Below are 18,009 nucleotides of genomic sequence, written 5' to 3'. Positions count from 1 at the left end.
GCCTCAAGGCAGGAGGGAACAGGCTAAAAAAATGGCTGTGGGATCAAGCTCAAGAGAGAAGTGTGGTTCAAGAAGGTAGGGAGGTGGACAGACTATGTAGACCATGATAAGCAAATTTGACTTTATCCAAAGTAATTAAAAGATACTGAAGATTTTGAGGCTTTTTTGGTTTTGTTTTTATTTTGAGATAGGAGTTCAGCAAGACTTGTTTCTCAAGACACAGGTCACAAAGACCCCATTGATAAAACAGGATGTGATAAGGAAACCAGCCCAAACCAGCCGATATCAAGATGGTAATAAAAGCAAACTCTATTTGTCCTCACCGCTTATTATACACTAATTATAATGAATTAGCATGCTAAAAGAAACTCTCATAAGCACCATGACAGTTTACAGATGCCATGACAACTCACAGGAGTTACCCTATATGGTCTAAAAAGGGGAAGAACCCTCGGTTCCAAGAATTCCCTGGAGTATATCCCTCAAGAATAATTCACCCCTTCTTTAGCATCTGATCAAGAAATAACCATAAAAATAGCCAACTAGCAACCCCTGGGGCTGCTCTGCCTATGAAGTAGCCACCCTTTTATTCCTTTCCTTTCTTCATAAACTTGCTTTCACTTTACTGTCAGCTTGCTCTTGAATTCTTTTCTGCATGAAGTCAAGAACCCATGTGACCTCCCAGGTTGAGCTTCAATTTTGGGGTTCACCCTGTGACATTATAAAATACTTGATTGGTAGTTTTTGTTCTTTCAGCACCTTGAATATTTTATCCCATTGCTTTCTGGCCTCCATTGTTTCTGATGAAAAATCATCTGTTATCTTATTGAGGTTCCCTCGTATGTGATAATTCATTTTTCTCCTTTTTTGGGAGTGTCTTTCCCCCACTCTTTTTGTGTAGAGTGGGGTCTTGCTATGATACCCAGGCTGGTCTCGAACTCCTGGGCTCAAGCTATCCCCCTGCCTCAGCCTATGCCTGGCTCATTTTTCTCTTGCTGCTTTCAAACTTTTCCCTTTTAAAATTTCTCTTTCAACATTTTTACTGTCACGTGTCTGGGTGTGGATTTCTTTGCATTTGTTCCACTTGGAGCTCTTCAGACTTCTTGGATTGTAGATTTCTCTGAGCCTCTGTTTATTTTTCTTCATTCTTTTTTCCATTTGTTCTTTCATCACATAATCTCTATCAGTCCATCTTCAAGTTTGCTGATTCTTCTGCTAGTTCCAATCTACTGTTGAATATGTCTAGTGAAATTCTAATTTTAGTTATTACATTTTCCAAATTTAGAACTCCAAGTTTTCATTTGGTTATTTTTTTTGTAGTTTATATCTCTTTACTGATATTCTCTATTCAATGACACGTTGATGTTATGCCTTTCTTTACTTCATTAAGCATGGTTTTCTTTTATTCTTTGAACATACTTATAATGCCTGCCTTGAACTTTGTCAATCAAATCTGACATCTGGCCCATCCTTCTCAAGGCAATTTCTATTGCCTGATTTACTGCCTATGTATGGGTCATGCTTTCCTGTTTCTTTGTATGTCTCTGTATAGACATTTCAGGTAATAGATTGTAGCAATTCTAGATATTGAGTACCCCCTCAACTCCAGGGCTTATTTTTGTTCCTTTTTGCTTATTTATTTAGTGACTTGCTTAGATAATTTTAGTAAAGTCTATTTCCCTCACAGTGTGAAGCCTCTGATGTTGCTCCTCAGAGGACATACACAGACTTGGACATGAACAGTCACTGTGGGGTGACAGTAGTTTCTGCAGGACTCTCTTTATCTCTCTTTCCTTGATCCCTCTGTTAAGCTACCTGCCTTTGTTAGACACTGCCTAATTGTCAGGTGATTATTTTTTTTTTTTCTTTTGACAATGCCCTGGGACATAAATTGCTCCACAGTCTGATCCAATTAGATTTAAATCCCAGAAAAATAGAGGTAGTTTCTAAGCCCAGTTTTTGAGGTTTGTTGTGACTCCAAGAGGATTCCTCTTAGTTGTCTCTTTCCCTGGTTCTCTCTGGTAAGTTAACTGGCCTATGGTTCAGCTTCTTGCTCCCATGGAGTTACCAGCCTTCTCTTAACTGCTTACCACCAAAATCTCCACTGTATTTGAGAGAATTTTTAGACTTGAGCTTTCCCATATTCTGCTTTAAATAAAGTCAATTTCTTTGGGGAGAGTGTTAGAGCTCTCTGTTCTTAGGGAATTCCTCTTCTCTGGGGCAAAATCTCTGAGCCACTGCCCTGAAGGTGAGGACAGGGACATAGCCTTCTTCGCTTGAACTGACACCCCTTCTTTACAATCAAGGTAGAAGATGGGAATAGTAGCTTCAGATCTTGTCTTGCCTCTCCTGGCATGAAACCTCCAACCTAAAAGTAAGTTGGAACAAGGACTAATGGGACCCCTGAACTCTTGACCTCCCATGCCTAGGACAGAGCCTCCATCTATGAGTGGGAGTTGGGTGGAGGAAGGGAGCCCCTCCTCCCTCAGCCACACTCACCAGGAATTTAGCTTCTGCAATTCAGAGGTGGGGGATGAAAAATGCTAGTGGCCTGCCCTTCCTAGAGTGCTACTATATCCCTTGACTAGGAGCAGAGGGGAGAGGAGCCCCATTTTCTTCGTGATATTTGACCAGACTGGAACTTCTGTCATCAGGTTGAGATGGGAAGGGAGGAGGGAGGGGGTAGGTTGTGCCAAAGACTCCTTTTGTTCCTGCCAAGATCTAACAGATTTTCTTTAATAGATGTTTCTTCATTTGCTGTATGCTCTTAGGACAATTTCCAGGGATTTATAAATGATTGGGTTTTTAAAAAATACATAATGTTCAATAGTTATGGCTAACTCTGAAGAGCGGGTCCATAGAGCTCCGAACACTGCTGTTCCGCAAGTGGAACTTCTGAGAGGCTTAAGGAGGGAATTTAATGATCAAAAGATCCTTCTGACTATTGAGTGAAGAATGGATCAAAGGGAGATCAAAGTATAAGCAGAAACACCAGTTAGAGGATATATTGAGTTGTCCAAAAGGGAAAGAAAAGTAGTGACTAAAGAGGTGTTGTGAAAATGGTGAAATAACGACTACATCTTTTGTTTATCATTATAATTCTAGCACCCAGCACATGGTAGGTACTTAATAAATACTTGTTGAATGAAAGAGTGAATGCTACCCACCTTAGAATTAAACCTTCACATTATCAAGCTTCTCAGCATTGACTTCTCTTTTGCTCTGTTGCTGGATTATGGTAAGACTTGTTTTGTGGAAAGGCTGAAAAATTATAGTAGATCTCCACTCCCTGCAATCCCTGCCTCCTGGGTTCAAGTAATTCTCCTGCCTCAGCCTCCCAAGTAGCTGGGATTACAGGCGCGCACCACCACGCCCAGCTAATTGTTTGTATTTTTAGTAGAGACGGGGTTTCACCATGTTGGCCAGGCTGGTCTCAAACTCCTGACCTCATGATCAGGAGGCCTTCCAGAGTGCTGGGATTACAGGTGTGAGCCACCACGCCCGCCCCATTTCAGCAACATCTAAATGAATAAACACAAGTCCAATCCTCTGTCTTCTTCCTGTACTTATTTGATTTCAAATAATAACTTCCATTTTCAAATGTTTTAAAAATTTTTGGTGGTCAATGGATTATTTGAACCTCAGTAAATATATGAGCACCCTCTGAAACACATATAGAACAATATACATACCCTCAAGTATCCATGCAACTTGAAGAAGTTTCCCAAACCTTAAGGGCGCTGGGTTCCAGAGTAAGTTTATATGGTAATTTACAATTTAAAAAGGGCATTTTGTATCTTGCTTAACACACAACTCTGTAAGCAAAGCAATATTAACTTCATCTTACATATGAAGAAATTGGAACTTAGAAGAGTTTACCATTCATCTTTTCCAGGAAGGGAAGAGCAAGCACTAAGGCTGCTTTTTTCCCAGAGTGCTGATAGCCTCCCATGGCAAGGGGGAAGGAAATCAAAGCCAATGTCCTGTCCAAAATAGAGTATCTAAGGAGGGACCCCTTCACTCCAGTGAAAATGGGGTACCAAAGGTTTACACCTCTCCCCTACTCCAAGGGCTACAAGAAAATTACCTTGTTGCTGAGCCTAAGAGACAGGGAAAAGGACTGAAAAGTTTCCACAAGCTAATCATCACTCAAATTTGCAGCCTACAGACACATCACTGAATTTGATTAGTCAAAAAACTGTCAACTTCTGAATTTATTTAAAAATTGTTCTGAATTGTTAATGCCTTTGAACAGCAAATAATCAAATATATATCCACTCTAGAGGAAAACAACTTTATCCTAGACCAAAAAAAATCCCACATATCATACATATCATTTTTCAAATAAATGAGCAGCACACAGTCAAAAATAATCAAGCACACAAGCAAGATACCATGAGCAAGAACCTTTAGAAACCACAGAACAAACAGACAACATACCAGATTTTCACACATTTCTGATGTTGGAATTAAGAGACTTAGGCTATAGAAAAATATACTTAAAACAAATCTGCCTATTTTTTTAACAGCTGGGGAAGGAGGTTGTGTGCGTGTGTGTGTGTGTATATGTGTGTGTGTTGGTGTGTTTCTTTTTTCTTTTCTTTTTTTTTTTTTTTTTTTTGAGACGGAGTCTCGCTCTGTCGCCCAGGCTGGAGTGCAGGGACGCGATCTCGGCTCACTGCAAGCTCCGCCTCCCGGGTTCAGCCATTCTCCTGCCTCAGCCTCCCGAGTAGCTGGGACTGCAGGCGTCCGCCACTACACCCGGCTAATTTTTTGTTATTTTTAGTAGAGACGGGGTTTCACCGTGTTAGCCAGGATGGTCTCGATCTCCTGACCTCGTGATCCGCCCGTCTCGGCCTCCCAAAGTGCTGGGATTACAGGCTTGAGCCACCGCGCCCGGCCCATGTATGTTTGTTTTAATACTTGGAGAAAGCTCACTTCCGATTGGAGAAAAAGTATAAGGGATAAAGTAACCTAACAAATTTGAAAAAGAACCAAAATGAATGTCTATAAATACAAATTATAATAACCAAAATTGAATACTGAATAACATTAAATATAACTGAAGACAGAATAAGCAAACTAAATGTAGGTTAGAAAAAATTATTCAAAATATCACGAGATAAAAATATGGAAATTATGAGCATTCAGAGACATGAAGTGTAGAACAAGGTCTGATGTACACTCCACTGAAGCTCCACAAGGAGAAGGAGACAGAATGGTTGTTAATTTTCTTATGGCTCTTTATTTTTTATTATAAAATTATTTAAGCATACATGAAAGAAAAAAGTAGATAATAGTACTATAAACCATATATGCCTATCACCCAGACTTCACAGTTACCAAGATTTTGCCACGTTTGTTTATTTTCTTTCTTTGTTTTTATTCCTTTCTTTGTTAAAATATGTTAAAGCCATTCCCAGAAGTCATATTGTTTTGCTTTTATAGGCAATACTTGAATATCGAATTGCTAGGAATTTTCTAAGACTAATAAAAGGTACTATCCACACAGATTCAAAAATCTCAAGCATTCCCAAGCAGGATAAGCAAAAACAAATCCACATCTGGACACTGTACAGAAACTTCAGAATATCAAGACAAAGAGAAACTCTAAAAAGCAGCCATGGGTTTACATAACTTGCTCAAGGCCATGTAGCTAATAAATGACAGAGTCAAGCCTCCTTTCAGGGTCTTTTTATTTCTAAATTTGGCATCTTCCCTTAATAGTACACTAAACCTCTATACTAAACTCATTGCTTGGGTAGCATTCAGAGAATTGACATACTTACCTTAATAAATATATCTCTCAGTATATTTTTTCTTTTACAGTAATTTCTTCTAACCTATTTTTAGTTTTCTTATTCTGTCTTCAGTTACATTTAATGTGTTATATTTACATTCTACTTCAGAACTGGGACCAGAAAGAACTAACATTCAGTTTTTAACTGGTGGATTTTTACCTAAGGATTAAGAGTAGGCAGAGACCCTTACAGCTCAATGACTTTCAGTCTTCATTTTATAGATGAGAAAACTGGGTCCTAAGTGAAGACTTGGCTGAGGGTAACAGCTGACATATCATTGCCCAGACATACAGGAAGCTTATGCTTGTGATGGAAACCACTAACCATGTCCAAAATCTAGAGAGAGCTCGCTACACAGAAGGAATTTTTTTTTGAAGTTAGAAAAAAATATTTCATCTGATCTGAAAAAGTTGGGTTTGTCAATATTTCTTTAATTTCCTAATGAGAGAAATAAATTGGATATCCTTAAAACTAGCAGTTGTAGAAGTAAATGAATGACCTCACGCTGGTAAAGTTGGGAGCAATCAAAGAGTTGGTGGAGTAAAAGTCACCGACACTTGAGGATTAAAGGAAGCGTGGGAGATGACAAAGTGACATTTAATTCCACCCTAGACCAGATATTGTTGGAAAGTGTGAGCTGTACAGAACATTTTGATCAGACTTTGTAACTTTGTATGTAAGATTAGGATTCAGTGATTGATGAGTTGAAGATTCACCAAAAATTACCAACATTTAAAAAATAACGTATTTTTAATTTTTAGAAGTTATACATGCTTGTTACAGGAATTTTAGAAAACACTGAAAAATATAACAAATAATAAAAATTTTAAAAGATATATAAGAAATATAATTTAAAGTGCAATAAGGCCGGGCGCAGTGGCTCACGCCTGTAATCCCAGCACTTTGGGAGGTTGAGGCAGGTGTATCACCTGAGGTCAGGAGTTCCAGACTAGCCTGGCCAACATGGTGAAACCCGTCTCTATTAAAAATACAAAAAAATTAGCCAGGTGTGGTGGCACATGCTGTAATCCCAGCTACTTGGGAGGCTAAGGCAGAAGAATCGCTTGAATCCAGGAGGCAGAGGTTGCAATGAGCTGAGATTGCGCCATTGTACTCTAGCCTGGGCAACAAGAGCGAAACTCCTTCTCAATAAATTAATAAATAAAAAATAAAAATAAAAAAATAAAGTGCAATAAAATAAAAATAATAATGCAGTAAATAAAAGTTATATCAGTAACTAATGATACATTGCTAATGTATCATTGTTTTCTTCTCACCTTTCTTCTATGCACATAAATATGTTTTTACTATCACTGTGATAAACACCCTCATTCATAAATCTTTGACCATAATTTTATTTCCTTTGAATAAACTCCTAGAAGTGAGGTTATAAAGGTAAGATCTTTGTACAGTTCACAATATATTACCAAACTGACTTTCAGAATGGTTGTAACAAACTACATTTCTAAGAACTTTATTCAAAGTGGAGTCCCACACAAGAGGATTTGTTCATTCAGCTACAGTAAAGCATATGGTGGACTATTATGTAGCTATTGAAAATCATTCTTTTGAATCCTATATAATGATGCGGAAAATGCTTACACTGTAACATTAGGTTACAAAGTAGCATACAAAACATTACACACAACATGATCCCAATTTTGTTCAAAAAACTACGTACACATTTAGAAAACACACATACGTATACACATAAAATAAACCGAAAGGCAAAACACCAAAATATTATAATGGTCAGCGGGGAACACAGAGTTGTTGTAAAACAGCAGAGTTGTTAAGAGATCAGGCTTCCAGTCAAACAGAGCTGTGTCTGAATCCTGGCCTGCCACTTACAAGCTCAGGTTTACAACCTTGGGCTACTGCTGTAACTTCTCTAGGACTCAGTTACCTCCTCTAAAAAAAAAATATGGAAAATGTGGCTGGGTGCGGTGGCTCATGCCTGTAATCCCAGCACTTTGGGAGGCTGAGGAGGGTGGATCACCTGAGATTGGGAGTTGGAGACCAGCCTTATCAACATGGAGAAACCCTGTCTCTACTAAAAATACAAAATAAACCGGGCATGGTGGTGCATGCCTATAATCCCAGCTACTTGGGAGGCTGAGACAGGACAATCGCTTTGAACCAGGAGGTTGCAGTGAGCTGAGATCGCACCTTTGCACTCCAGCCTGGGCAACAAGAGTGAAACTCTGTCTCAAAAAAAAAAAAAAGAAAAGAAAAGAAAAGAAAAGGAAAAGAAAAATGTAAAAAATGAAACTACTTCATAGGTTCACAGTAAGGATTAAAATAAATGGAAAGAATGTAGGACTCCTGAGATAGAGTAATCAATAAATGATTGTTATTTTTGTCTTTTGGATAGCATAACTATATTATTGTCTTTGGTGTGCTTCTTTTTAAATTGTTTAATTTTTTTTTGAGACAGAGTCTCGCTCCGTTGCCCAGGCTGGAGTGCGGTGGCACGATCCCGGCTCACTGCAACCTCCGCTGCCTGAGTTCAGGCAATTCTCGTGCTTTAGCCTCCTTAGTAGCTGGGATTACAGGCATGTGCCACCATGCCGGGCTAATTTTTTTATTTTTTAGTAGAGACAGAGTTTCACCATGTTGGCTGGGCTGGTTGGGAACTCCTGGCCTCAAGGAGTGATCTGCCCACCTCGGCCTTCCAAAGTGCTGGGATTACAGGCTTGAGCCACCTCGCCCAGCCTCTTTTGTGTACTTTTAGAAACATTTTCGTATATTTTCTAAATTAAAAGGCACCAATACTATTATCACAGAAAAAAAAATTTTGTTTAAGATAATACTACTTTTTTCTCTTTTTTTTAAAGATGGAGTCTCACTCTGTCGCCCAGGCTAGAGTGCAGTGGTGCAATCTCAGCTCACTGTGGGTTCAAGCGATTCTCCTGCATCAGCCTCCCAAGTAGCTGGACTACAGGCATGCACCACCACACCCGGCTAATTTTTGTATGTGTAGTGGAGATGGGGTTTCACCATTTTGGCCAGGCTGGTCTTGAACTACTGACCTCAGGTGATCCACCCACCTTGGCCTCCCAAAGTGCTGGGATTACAGGCGTGAGCCACTGCACCAGGCCTGATAACACTACTTCTTTATTGGGGAATTAAGTCATATTTCCATGTCATTGTTTCTCTCTCTGCCAAAAAAAAAAAAAAAAAAAAAAAGTAAAATTCTAGGAACCTCTCGAGTTTTAAAAGACCTGTAGCGAAATAATAATAGTTTACAGGTATGGAGTGCTTACTATCTGCCAGGAACTATGCAGTGGTAATTCCAAGGGCAGAGCAGTGGAAGAGCCTAGTCTGGTGCAACAATAGGGGGTGAATTGTCTGCAGAGGATGTGAAAAAGCTATAAAACCTCATCTGTCTGCTTTTTATTATCACCATGTGCCCACAATTTTAAACAATGTTGGCCAGGCACAGTGACTCATGCCTGTAATCCCAACACTGCAGTCCAACCTGGGCAGCAGAGCAAGACCCCATATGAGAAAAACAAAACAAAACAAAACAAAAAAACAATGTCAGCAATAGATATACTCTTCCTTAAAAAAAATCTTTGGTTGGTCTACCTTCAAAGCTGTTGAATTTTAATACTGTGGTGTGTGTGCATATATATACTTATAGACATATGTTATATAATATATATATCTAATACTTATATGTGTGTGTATATATATGTTTCAAATTAGCAAACATTTATTATTTATGTCTTACCAAGCATTATATTCTACATGGAAACAAATCCAGACAACCACTAGTTATGCATCCACCCAGACACACGTGGACATAGCTGCATGGGGTTGCCTCAAGAGTAAATTCATAATAGTTAGGAATTGTTCAAACTCATTGAGGTCATTGTTCATGTCTTGAATCCCTGTAGTACAATATATCTCTATACTTAAACGGTAGATATAAATAATGATAGCACAGTGGTTCTCAAGATGAAGAAGTAAAACTGGATTAATTTAATCATTCTATGTGGCAATTTGCACATTTAATTTGGGTTTAAAAATTTTTAAAGTGAAACAGTATAAACTGCAAGGCGTAATACCTTGTTTAGCGAGTATAAATTTCAGTTCATACAAAACATACATTTTCATTTTAAAAAATTGAAATGTATTATTTTAAATTGTTCATTGCTTCTAACTAAAGAATAAGAAAATGATGATTACTGTTAATAATTTTGTCATTCTTGTGTCAAGCATGCCAGATACACCATTGTAACCTGGCGAAGTGCTCTCCCTCATGTAATAATCATGATGCAATGTCACAGATGAGGAGCTCAGAGAACTTCTGTAACTTGAGCAGGGTCCCACAGCTGGAATTTGCTGGACTGGTTATCAATCCCACATTTGTCTCACTCCTAAGCCCAAGGTTGTAAGCAGTGTGTCAGGATGTTTGAGTTGCTAACAACCAAGGCAAAGTGAGGAATAAAGGTTTTTGAGCTTCAGGTTCATTTTGAAAAAGGAGACTTGCTTCAAGGAAGTTCATTACTTTTGCCAAGAACCTTTGTTTTTAAATTGTCAATTATCTGTACCAATACTCTCCTAAGCAATCACCCAAGGGCCTGAAGGAGTTTATGCACCTTTCCATAGGAAGCAATTTACTTTCCTTTCTCAGGACAAAAAAAAAAAACAAAAAAAACAAAACAAAAAAACCAAAAAGGCCCATTATCTAACAAAGGCATTTTCTCATGTCACATAATAAAAATTTAGTTTTTTTCCAAATAACATTAAAATAATAAAGAGGATCTATTTTTGGAGTTGAGACAAGGATGTAATAATGAGCCAAATGGGCTTTCTCAATAGGTTAATACCTGAAGGCACTAGTGCTCACTCTGTATTACATGGGCCTTGACATTTACTTCCTAGAGAGGTGCCAACATTTACAGTGTTTTTAAATGCAAGACTGCTCTCAAGCCACAACTTTTAATTCCACTGTGACATTATCCTTTCCTTTTCCCTGAAGTCATGAATGAGTTGTGGTTGGCAACACATGAAGAAAATTGCTGATATCAGGAAAAGGACTGGTAATAGAATCAGAACTTAAATGCTGGAAGTGTTGGGATCAGGTTACTAAAGTCTTTCCTCTGGCAAAATTTCAACTAGAACTTTCAGCAGAAACTCTCACTATGGAAGGCCTTACATTTCCAGGAAGGTACTTGTGTTAGCAGAAAGAGCAGAAAGAGGGGCTAGAAGAAGAAATAAGAATTCAGACCTCAACATTCATCGAGGGTGTGTTATATGTCCTGAAGGCTCTTATACTTTTACCTTTACAACAATCTTATGAGAGTTCTGTTTGTTTGTCCCTATTTTATAGATAAGAAAAGTGCCTTTTTTTTTTTTTTTGAGACAGTGTCTCACTCTGTCACTCAGGCTGGAGTGCAATGGCATGATCATAACTCTCTGCAGCCTCAGTCTCCTGGACTCAAGCAATCCTCACACTTCAGCCTCCTGAGTAGCTCAGACTTCTGACATGCACCATCATGCTGGCTAATTTTTAAATTTTGTGTACAGATGAGGTCCCACTGTGTTGCCCAGGCTGGTCTTGAACTGGGCTGAAGCGATCTGCCCGCCTCAAACTCTCAGAGTGCTAAGACTGTAGGCATGGGCCACTGTGCCTGGTGAAAAATTGCTTTTAGCAGAGGCTGAGGGACTTGCCCAAGGTCTCATAACTAGCAGGTGGTAAAATGGATATGTTAGCTCAATTGTCTCAAGTCTAGGGCTTTTCCCATCATGCTACAGCTACCTCTCCACATTATGGCCACTTCCATGCCCAACATGGCATTATCAAGTTATGAAAACAAATTGCATGGACTCTGGCATCAGACAGCTTGAGTTCGGATGCTAACCTTGCTACTTAATCGCTATTGGACAGTGGGCAAATTATCTCTTGGAGCAGTGACAGTGGCAATAATGCTTACCAAATAATTCACTTCTACATTTCATCCCCCTCTGATTATGTGAGGACATGTGACTAGGACTAACTAGTAAAACGCAACCAAAAGTGGTGTGTGTCATTTCTAGGCTGAAGCAGTAAAAATTCTATGAGTAATTATCCAATCCTCTCTTCTTCCAGAGAGAGAGTTGGAAGACTTCAAGTTACACAGGGTGCAGCTAAAATATCTTAGAGGCTGGGCCTGGTGGCTCATGCCTTGTAATCCCAGCACTTTGGGAGGTCAAGGCGGGTGGATCACTTGAGGTCAGGAGTTCAAGACCAGCCAGGCCAACATGGTAAACCCCTGTCTCTACTAAAAATACAAAAATTAGCAGGGTGTTGTGGCATGCACCTGTAATACCACCTACTCAGGAGGCTGAGGCAGGAGAATCACTTGAACCCTGGGAGGTGGAGGTTGCAGTGAGCCGAGATCGTGCTACTGCACTCCAGCCTGGGTGACGGAGTGATACTCCATCTCAAAAAAATAAAATACAATATCTTAGAGCCTTCATAAGCCTGGGCACCTGAATGACTATGTAAAGTAGACACTATTATTGCCATCTCTCCCTCTGGACCAACTGCTCTGTCATACATACTGTGAGGGAGAAATAAACCTTTCTCCTGTTAAACCACCTAGGTTTGAGAATTAGTTTGTTATTGCAGCATAATACAGTCTAATAAGACTATCCTTTATACCTCATCTTACTAATCTCTAAAACAGTAATAATAATTTTTATTTAATAGACTTACTGTAAGGATGAAGCGGGACTTTTATATGTTATACCTGAATGCATTATCAAACTACCAAGAGGGAAGAAAAAAGTTGAATATATGGCAATCATGGTGACTTATCTCTCTGGTTTTTTTCCCCAAAAATTATAGGAAACTGGACTACATGATCTTTAAAGATTCTGTGCTAGCAACTGCAATGTTCTGCTACTTCTCACCTCTAAATTTCTCTTTGACCTCAGAATTTGGTCATTCAGGTGTTCAACCTAGATTTATCAGTGATTATTCTGTGTCAAACGCTGTGCTAGTAATTGACCTCAAGAATGGTCTATAAGAAGGGACAATCAGGACTGGGCATGGTGGCTCATGCCTGTAATCCCAGCAATTTGGGAGACTGAGGCAGGTGGATCACTTGAAGTCAGGAGTTTGCGACCAACTTGGCCAATATGGTGAAACCCTGTCTCTACTAAAAGTACACACTCACAAAAAAATTAGCTGAGTGTGGTGGCGCTCACCTGTAATCCCAGCTACCTGGGAGGCTGAGACAGGAGAATTGCTTGAACCTGGGAGGTGGAGGTTGCAGTGAGCCAAGATCGTGCCATTGCAATCCAGCCTGGGAGACAGAGTGAGAAAAAGAAGGGACAATCTGGATTTCCCCTGAATTTACACTGAAAACAGGGTATATACATATTTTGGGGATGGAGAGAAGATGGTCTGGAGAATCTTAGCATAGTCTCTCTTTCCTACTTTTGAGGAAGCCATAAATGAAACTCTCCAGGAAGAAGCCTAGGGATGCTGGTGACAGTCATGAGCAGGCCCTTCGGGAGGGGAACAGCATGTCATTTTTGCTTTAGCACTCTCTTAAAATGTCTTTCTACATCCCTGCAACTAGCTGAGGGGGAGTAAGAGAGCAAAGCTGTCAGACCAGCAGCATCTTAATTATGGAGATTAGAAATATTTTATGCAATTGACACAGCCTCTTCTAAATTACATAGTATTAGGGAAAACGACTCTGTCTAGCACCAATGAAAAAGGAAGAAAGGAGATCTCTGAGAAAGAACAGGTTGATTTTGACAGTTTGTCCAATAAAATAATGATAGGCAAAGAAACTTCAAAAACCAAGCTAATACTACTCTTTTCATTGCCTTACACAAATCAAGTCCTCTTAACAGGACTTGAGGGAAGCCAGGAATGATTGTAGCTAAACTTCAAATTGCTAGTCCAGCAATGTGTGCAGACCCTGTAGCCTGCCCCGCCTCCCCATTCCTCCATGTTGTTCTGTAGCATCACACTAGGAGATAAACCACTGGAGCACTTGGGAAGCAAGTGAGTTGGTGGTCAATTTCCAGGGAGTCTATGTCCTTTGCTCAGTGGGAGAAATATCAGTTAGTATCCCTGAAGTGGTACCTTGGTATTCTCAAAAAGTTCAATTACTTCCCAAGGCCTAGTAATTTCCTGCCAGGCACAGGAGCATCTGGTTCTACGAGAATTGAGGCCCATTGAAAGCATTCTGAAGACTGAAGGTTTTGGTAAAGAATATGGAAGACTACTGTCAATCATACTTAGGCACCATTTTTCTGAATTGAATAGGGGAGTTGATGAGTAGGGGCATAGCTCTAGCACCTACTGTTTTTATTATTTAATCTTTCCTCCCTCTAGTCCTCCCTGTAAGATACTACCATAGTGATCATTTTAAAGCAAAAAGCCCACTGTATTACCACTTTACTCAAAACCCTTTGTTTCCTCTTATCTGTAGGAGGTACAAATTCTAAGGTTATGAATGCCAGAGGGTAATGTAGATAGGAGAAACTGGCCCCTGTCAGAAAAGACTTCAGAGAGTGTTTGAAACTGTGATAAACAGAACAGCTCAGGCCAAGATCTCCCAACCTACATGCTCTTCTTACAGTGTGACATTGATATTTCCTCAAGGGTAGGGTTTGGGGAGCACCAATGATCGCTTCCCTTGAATCTAAATGGGCCTATGACTATAGCAAAAGTGATGCTATGTACTACCTGAGGCCAGGTTATAAAAGGCAATGCAGCCTGGGCACGGTGGCTCACACCTGTAATCCCAGCACTTTGGGAGGCTGAGGTGGACAGATCGCCTGAGGTCAGGAGAAAACCCATCTGTACTAAAAATACAAAAAAATTAGCTGGGCGTGGTGGCATGCGCATGTAATCCCAGCTACTTGGGAGGCTGAGGCATGAGAATCACTTGAACTTGGGGGGCGGAGGTTACAGTGAGCCAAGATCATGCCATTGCACTCCAGCTTGGGCAACAAGAGAAAAACTCTGTCTCAAAATAATAATAATAATATTATTAAATACATAAGTAAAAGGTAATGCAGTGTTAGCCTGGTCCTCTCAAGATGCTCACATCTGGCCGAGTGTGGTGGTTCACACCTGTAATCCCAGAACTTTGGGAGGGCGAGGCAGGTGGATCACCTGAGGTCAACAGTTCAAGGCCAACATGGTGAAACCCTGTCTCTACTAAAAATACAAAAATTAGCAGGTGCCTGTAATTCCAGCTACTCAGGAGGCTGAGGCAGGAGAATTGCTTGAACCCAGGAGGTGGAGGTTGCAGTGAGCCCAGATCATGCCATTGCCCTCCAGCTTGGGTGACAGTGAGACTGTCTCAAAATAATAATAATAAAATAAATGAAAATAAAAAATAATTAAAAAAAAAAAAGATGCTCACCCTTAGATCTCAGCTACCAAGCTTTGAGGAAACCCAGGTCATGTGGCAAGGCTCCAAGTAGGTATTCTGGCTGATAGCCAACAGCTAGTAACAACCTCCAGGAGTGAGGAAACTTCAAGATAACTCCTGCCTCATCCACTATCTAACTGCAACCACATGACAGCCCTCAAGTGAGAACCGCTTAGCTGAGCCTACTCTGTTCCCCCAACTGTGAGATTTGATGATTGTTGTTGTTTTAAGTCATCAAGTTTTAATTTGGTTTGTGATACAACAATAGATAACTGGAACATCCAATAGATCTTATTGATTTCTAAGCCTGCATCTTTGCTTAAGCCATTTTACACTGAGAGTTCTCTTTTTCTCCCATCATCTTCACTTATCCAAAGCTACGTGTTAAGGACCAGCTGAAACACAATTTATGAAGCCTTTCCTAATTATTGCATTTGTGACCTGTTCTTTCCTTGTACTCTGGACACTGTATATGTTCTTCATGATTAACAGGTCATTCAGGAGAACCCCCCTCCCTGTCCTTAATAAAATAAAATGTTTTATATTATTAAAATATTTAAATATAGTTTTTTTAAGTACATGCTTTTGTCAAAACTACAAAAAATTCAAAAGTTATAATTCAGAACATGTCTCTCTTCTGTCTTGTTCTGTTTCACCACGATTTATCCCCACCTCCTCTCCAAAGGTAACTGCTGTTTACAGATTGGTACATATTCCTCACAACCTCATCTATACAGACATGCACACACATGCTTGTGTACACGCAATTTACATCACACACACACAAGATTGACATGAACATGATTCCATCATAATCCTGTTTTGTAAACTAATGTTTTTAGTTGATGGTATATTTTAGTTATGTGTAGCTCATGTCATTAAATACAGATTGCTCTTACTTTTTAACAGTCGTGTAGAGCTTCCCATTATTTAAGCAATTACTTAACCAATCTTCTGTTTATGGAAATCTAGGTTTTTCTCAATGTTTCCTTATTAAAAACAAGATTGTATTGCTGTTGGATATTCTCAGGGTAAGAATTGCTGGGTTAAAAGAACACACCTTTTACATTTTGATACAAATTCTTAAATTTCTCCCCAGAAAGAGGGTAACTATTTATATCACCATTAATCATGTATAGAGTACTGTGACCTTCTCTCACACTGGTTATTATTAAGCTTTTAAATCTTTGCCAATTTGCTAGGTGAGGAATGATGTCTCCTAATTTTTAAACTTACAGTTTTATTATTAGTAAGGCTGAGCAACATTTCGTGTTTTATTAGTTCTTGTATTTCTTTCACGGTGGATTTTGTCTGTTATATCCTTTACTCATTTTTCTGTGGAGTGGGTTTTTTCTTTTGGTTTTAAATAGGAGCTTCTTGTGTATTATGTAAACCTTTATATAGACTTTGCAAGTATTATTTATCTCTGTCATCTGTATTTATTTTGTAGTATCTTTTGCATGTAGGAGTTTTAAAATATTTATGTAGTTAATCCTATAGGTCTTTTACTATGGTATTAGGCCAGTGTTATCCAAAGAAAAGTCTTTTATACTTCCAAGATTAGAAAAGTTATTATTATTATTGTTTTTATTTATTTTTGACAAAGTTTGGCTCTATCACCTAGGCTGGAGTGCAGTGGTGCCATCTTGGCTCAATGCAACATCTGCCTCCCAGGCTTAAGTCATCTTCCCATCTCAGCCTCCTGAGTAGCTGGGACTACAGAGGCGCACCACGACGCTCGGCTAATTTTTGTATATTTTGTAGAGACTGGGTTTCGCCATGTTGCCTAGGCTGGTCTCGAACTCATGAGCTCAAGTGATTTGCCTACTTTAGCCTCCCAAAGTGCTGGGATTACAGGTATGAGCCACTGTGCCCAGCCAGAAAAATAAACCTATTTTATACCAGAAGTTTTACAGTAAACAATAACAAACAACAATAACAAGAAGTATTTTAAAAAGTAGTAATCTGATATTTAATATAAGCTTTCCTTTGAGACATTCTAGGCATTTATAAATCTAAATTCCTAGGGACTCAGTGACAAAATTCATTCATTCATTGAACAAATATTTATGTAACATTCCTGGATACCAAGCTGTTTTCTAGGCTTTTGGTACACAGTGGGAACTTGTCTAGTGGAGGTAAGAAATGGTTAACAGGGAAAAAATGGAACAGCATTTTTTAAATTAAAAAAAAAAAATCAATCTTTGTGGACCTCCTTTAAGCTTATATAGCATGTAGACTTTTCCCTTTCATTGCATTTAAACTATACTCTGTTCTTGGTTTAAATATCTTTCCACCCCTTAAGAATGATCTAAAGGCAAGGAGTGTATTTGTCTTCGAATCCCAGGCACCCAGCTAGGTATTTGGTTCATTATAATGGCTCAAGACATGTACTGTTAAATAAATAGATTTCCCTACTTTACAAATTTCTTCTCTCCTTCTCAAATTAATACTCATAACCCTGGTTCCGTTTTCTCTCCTTCCTCATCCCACTATCCCAAAATGAAAAACCAACACTAATTTTATGTTGGAAACAGCTGAGATCCCTGAGGACTGATGCTTGAGCACAAGCTACTTAATCAAAATCAAACATGCTTAGCTCATAGAAAGCAGTCAATACAAAAATTATTAAATGAATCGAATGACTACAATGTTTAAAAAAGTCATTCAGAAAAGTAGTAAGAGGAAGATACACCCCTCTAAACACAAGTTCATAACAAGCATTTTAAAGAGAATTGATACATTGTTTGATCTTGCAACAAAAATCCAAGTGAAACCACAGATAAAAGCCAGAGTTATTAATAAATATTGGA

This window comes from Macaca thibetana, chromosome 15 (genome assembly GCF_024542745.1).
Source record: "Macaca thibetana thibetana isolate TM-01 chromosome 15, ASM2454274v1, whole genome shotgun sequence".
In the NCBI taxonomy this organism is placed as follows: Eukaryota; Metazoa; Chordata; class Mammalia; order Primates; family Cercopithecidae; genus Macaca; species Macaca thibetana.
This window is presented reverse-complemented; position numbering follows the sequence as displayed.